Source organism: Lytechinus variegatus, chromosome 5 (genome assembly GCF_018143015.1).
Source record: "Lytechinus variegatus isolate NC3 chromosome 5, Lvar_3.0, whole genome shotgun sequence".
NCBI classification, from domain to species: Eukaryota; Metazoa; Echinodermata; class Echinoidea; order Temnopleuroida; family Toxopneustidae; genus Lytechinus; species Lytechinus variegatus.
Window position 1 is genome coordinate 13,060,687 of NC_054744.1, and position 6,000 is coordinate 13,066,686.

The window sequence follows — 6,000 nt, forward strand, 5'->3', positions numbered from 1 at the left end:
AATTGTGTAGGAAGTATAAATAAATGATTGAATTCACTACGATTAATCAGGGAAGAGCACAGTAAACATAAGAAACATACAACTCAATTATAATTTTGACACGTTTGGCTTCCCATAATTTTAGCAGAGAGTTAGACCGTGGTCTAAGTTAAACCTCACTTCAGAATACGGGCCAATGTATTATTCACCTAAAAAACAAGGTTCAGGAGAGCTTTTCAACATTTTTGTCTCACAAGCTGTCAGATCTGACAACTTTCCTTGAATTTGATTAAAGAAGCAACGTTACTACAATAACATTCCAATAAAACAGGACTTGTTGGATAAAATGTCTGACAACTACTTTCAAGAAAAGCTCCCTGATTTTCAGTGATTATTATTTTGTTAGAAAATTGCACTATCATGGTGTTGATAAGATTTTATTATCTTTAAAAATTAATCATTCATAAATTTATATATCGACGAAAAAAGTAGTATTCACAGTAAAAAATCGATCATTGATTTTTGGGTACATAGGTTATCACATGATATGCCTGAAATTCAATATTTTTCCACCGTTCTGAATCAGCATTTTAATCAATATAGGTCTAGATCTATGTATTGCTGGTGTAATAGTTTTTTTCATTGCATATCTTCTTTAATTAGAATTGCGCAGATATGTGTATGCACAGACTTGGGGTAACCTTATTACCATATAATATAATACCATACTACCCATTTTCATTTTTTTAAAAAGAAAAAGACAACTTATTGAGTTTCTTAATTCATGATACATAGAAAGCTGCTCAAACCCACTCTAGGCGACACCGCAATACTTACCCGTGTTAAGAAACTGAGACTCCACTCACGCGCATTTGGGCAGCCCTAGCTTAGAACTAAGCTTTCTTTCCGTAAAAAATCTTTATTCTTATGATTCAATAAATGTTAATGAATATATAATTACTCTTAAATCGGTACTCACCGGTTCTTTTCTTGAATTTTCTGCCAAATTCCCACGCTTCTGGCTTCAATTCTGCGATGGATTCTGTTGCCATAGACAGCTACACATGCAACTCTATTTATAAATAGAGCGCCCCTTACGAGAGTTGTTAATGCCGCGGAAAAATTGTTAGGCATTTTGGCCTGTGGTCAAGGCGTTCTTTTGTTCTATTTTTTTATAGGTATGAGATCGAAATCACAGCGACTATTCACACTGTTCCATAATGATTCCGAAAGGAGGTGCAGCACCCCCCAGGGGGACACTTCCCCCTAACCCAAAATAGTAGGGGCACATTATCAAATGTCCCCCTACTATTTTTGTTCTTTTATATATGATGGAAAGAAATAGGCCTACATCATTTAAATCGAAGTAAAACATGTATTTTGGACGAGACGACCTTCTTTTGGGGGTGATAAACCTTCCTTTTTGTTTTTTTTTTTGTTAGTTTGTTTTTGTTTTTTTTGCCTGTTTTCCAGCCCCTGGTCCCCTACCTTAGATTTCCACCCTTGCCTCCCACTACTCTTGATATTGTTTGCGAATCTGTTTTGTAAATTAAAGGGGAATTTCACCCTGATAAAAAGATGATGAAAATATGAGAAAAATCATTTCAAAATATCGATGAAGGTGTTATTTGACAAAAAATGGAGTTGATAGAATTTAGAATGCTTGATTTATTGTGACGTCTATAACGAGCAGTTGCTCTATCCTAAATATAAAATGCCCAAATTTCCCATTTTTAATGGTCCGTAACGACCCACTTTTTTCTTTTTGATAACAAGTATGAATTGATATAGGCCTACTAAAATGTACCATAAAAATCATTATCATGTATTTCTTGACATTTCATTTACTTTTTTACCATAATAATAGCTGCTTGCAAAGGCCTACGCCGTCACAAAAAAACCCGGGGGCCGGGGGGGGGGGGCACTTACATTGACGAGTGGATACCATGCGCGACCAAAAAAAAACGTAAAAAGGATGTCCTTTTCACGATAGGGCACGTTACCTACGTAACGTGATAAGGGTGTCAAAAACACAAAAATAACGAAAAAAGGGTATCTATTAATTCGCTAGGAAAACCGTCGTGTTTAGGGTCTAATTTGCGGGGATGATAAAACAAAATCAAAATGTTTTATAAAGGATGTCCTTTTTGCTCCAACACTTCGTGTTTAGAGTCCGATTTGCGCGAGGTGTAGAAGGTGGGGTCGTACTAAACCAAATAAGGTAAAGCCGACGACCGAAGGACCCGTAACAATAAAACATTCCTGTACTTGTTTAGGGGTTCATTTCAGGGAATATTTGCCAAGAGTATCGTTTTGTTTCCAATACTTGTTAAGGGTAGGGTTTCACACGCCAATACTTGTTAAGGGGTGCATTTTCAGAATATGGAAATTACGTGTTTAGGGTGCTTTTCGAGACCCCATGGTCGCGCATGGTATTCACTCGTGAATGGAAGTGGCCCCCCCCCCGGGCAAAAAAAAAATCTTACCTTTGAAAAAGATTGGTGGGGGATGGATTTTCCTCGAACGCATACCAATTTTTTTTCTGCTATTTTCATAATAAACTTTAAATGAATTCAACTTTGCACTACTTAATTTTTTCAAAGACAAAATAACAAAATTACATCTCGTCATCATCATCATCACCACTATCATTAGCATCACCATCATCATCACCACAACCGTCACCACAACCATCATCATCACCAAGATAATTTTCATCATCGTCATTGCCATCATCATCTTTTTTTTTTCTTTATTTTTTCCCCATCCCTTCTTCTTTTTTTTTTTCTTCCAATATTCCTCCTTTTTTTTAGAGCGGCACACCGTCATGCTCCCTCACTGATTATCCGCCTCTATATGCTTGGTGTTGTATAAATTGGCGGATACCTGAATGAAATACTGAAGAGAAAATAAGGAAAGGGAAAAAGTAAGAAGAAAAAGAAGATGAGGAGAAGAAAAAAAGAAAGCCAAACAAATGAAACAAAACAATGTCAAAATTTCGTAATAAAGTCTTCTACATGTACGTCAGTTTAATAATGATGTTTTCATTGAAATGAGAACAAAAAAAGAATTGAAACCATAGGCGGCGGAAGCGGGGACGTTCCCCCCTAAATTTGTTGTTGACCTTTTTTTTTTTGCTTGTCAATTTATTTTCCTACGTCCCCCCTAAAATGTTTGGGTTGAGAGCCTTTTTTTTGCTTGTCAAAATTTTTTAGGTTGGCCCCTCCTAAAATTTGGGGCTTCCGCCGCCAATGATTGAAACAGGACTACATTATAATATAGTGTAAAGAAATAGAGGGAAGCTCCGAGACAATAAAAAGGTTGAAAAAGAAAAAAATGTGAAAACACAAAGCTCTCACAACATGAGCATAATAACAAATAATAACAAATAAGCGAGGACAAGTAGCTGAGGGACCCCCCCCAACTCTCTCTCTCTAGTTATCTATCTATCTATCCGACTCGATTATATAAGAGAAGAATTTACTAATCAAAATATTATGAGCAAAAAGCACGAGCTGATATTTTTTATGAATATTCAAAACTGATAGAGAGACGCAATCGAATTATTCGATTGCGACAAAATTGATGATCTGAGAATTTATTGTTTTTAGGAATTCATTAAAAGCATAAAGTTGATCAGCATTAAAATATGGCAGGCGCAACGCATGAGCTAAAGCTTTATAGGCATACACCGATAAAAAATTTTAAGTATTTTTGGTAATCATGAAAAAAACTGATATTTCATGAAAGAAAGCTCAAATCCCGAGGAGGAATATTCTTATGAATTGACTTTAAAAAAAACTGTGGTAAGCCCCATTTAATATTTGATTATAAGTCGAATAAAACAGTAAAAGCTGACAAACGTTCGCGTGATATTTGGCAACCTCCCCCCCAAAAAAAAAATAAATAAATAAATAAAAAATATAAAAAAGTTTTTAACTATAATAATGATCGAAGGTAATTTTGTCTCGCGTAGAACTGGACAAATGAAAAAAAGATTGTCACTAAAAAAATGAAGGTAATTTTGACCCACGTAAAATTTGGCGAGCCCCCCCCCCAAAAAAAAAGGAAAAAAGGTTTTAACAAGCAAAAAAAGGCTAAAAAGGAGAAAGAAGAGACAAGAATAATTATGAACGAAATATCCCCATTACAAATAATGCTGTGATCATCATAAGGGAGGGGTCGCATAACTAGTATGAACAACGTATTTAATTCCAAAATATTTACTACAAATCTCAATAGGGGGATCGGGCAGAAATGCTCACCCCCACCCCCCCCCCCCCCCCCCCCCCCGATCCGCCACTGATTCCAATCAATAATGACATTTATCTGCAATACTGATACTTTGGAATCAAGATACTGAAGATTGATACGCTTTACATAAATTATGAACGTCTGACAAAAAGATAATCTACCGATCACCTGACCGATCAGCTGACCAGTTCGCGTATTACTTCGGAGTTGATCACTCGTCGCAGCTGTGTGGAACGCTCACCGAAAATCAACAAAAAGGGCCTGAAATGTAAGTTTAATGATAATATATTTTAATTTGAACTACTTAATTAATACTTTTAATGTCTCCCCAACAAATGAAAGTCATATCACGTAACTCCAATTTGTATTAAGGCGTACATTTACCAAAGTCTTGGGTTGGAAATCAGAACAGCATTGTCTAACCCATATTTTTGGGTAATGTCGCCTATGAGGTCCATACATGTTAATGTTTGGACCTCATTGGTACTAGGAGTGCTCAAACCCTATATTTACCTCAATAAAAAACATTTAATGCATAATTTGCAAAATTATTATTATAAATATTCTATAAAAAAATCAGAATCAGAACTAATACAACGTCAAAATTACTTAATTCAATTTTTATGTCGGACAAGGGTCTCTTTCATGGAAATATCAATGAAAGATGTCTCTAAAAGGACACCGTCCATGTTCTAAAATAAGGGAAATAATGAAATTTTTAATTTATCCAGTTATGTTTGTTAATCTTTAAAGTTTTTTTCTCTTTTTACCTCATATAGTAAGTTCCATACATCGACTACAATCAGTAACACTAATAAATAAAAGATTATTACCTCCATTTAATTTATGAAATATATGATTTTATGAAAAGTCGTCATTCCGAAATACAGGTGGCAATGAAGAACAAATATTTTTCTGATACTATCAATATCCACCCAAGGGTTCATTACATGCTGCCGCGCACAGAAGAATCAAGCCGTAGAAGTCGTGTGCTGTGGACACCAGAAATGAGATCCCAGCACGCGCGACCCACTAGATGGAAATCCAGTGCCAAACGCGGTTCACTCTCGATCTCTGGGAGCCTCCTGGCTACGCAAACAAACGGGTGGGACTACACTACACATAATCTTTACGAATGATCTAACGTGAGGCAACAGTAACGATTAACACAAACATCCAATTCCGAAATTGAAAACCTGGCATCTGATTACATCAACAGTTACATAGAATATGTATTTCTTGTTCATCTGGTACACGTACTCACATTTTTTAGAAGCCAAACTTGAAACTTCTCTAGGCCTAAATAGAACCAAAATAAATCAGAACGTGGAAACTTCTATGTCAAGCCAAAATACACTTAGATGAAGTATGGGTAGCCGCATGAGTCGTCGGGTATGTGGAATTCTATTGGGCATCATGGTTCGTACATGGAGAATTATTTCAAATTTAATTCATTTGAAGAGGAAAAAATCTTATTCAGAATCAAGACTTTGAAGAATGCAATATTATAGTGTTACATTTCAGGATTGTTTATGAAAGACTTTTCTGAAATTACCCTGCCCGTACCACTGAGGGGAGATGAGTGGTTCGTACCTATGTGAAGTAGCCCCAAATTAGTCTCTAACGTAGCTTATTTTTTTCCCTTAGCTAATTCCCACGAGTAAACTCGTTCTCTAGACTAACATAACTCGTTCCGTCGACTTATAGAACTCAATATTCCCTCGAAAAGTCGTTCCCTCGACTTATTATAACTGTAATTTCGAGGGA

At 35.9% G+C, this 6,000-nt stretch overlaps 1 protein-coding gene across 2 annotated transcripts in view; it reads right to left on the bottom strand.

Moving 5' to 3' along the window:
- Positions 1-5,597, bottom strand: part of LOC121415382 (tetratricopeptide repeat protein 37-like) — a 54,065-nt gene extending 48,468 nt beyond the window's left edge. The window contains exon 1 of one of the 2 annotated variants that reach the window (XM_041608577.1): positions 5,498-5,597. The gene's annotated coding sequence lies outside the window, so the exon portion shown is untranslated. Of the gene's footprint in view, positions 1-5,493 lie in introns of both variants that reach the window. The other variant, XM_041608578.1, reaches the window with a different exon arrangement.
- Positions 5,598-6,000: the final 403 nt, after the last annotated feature.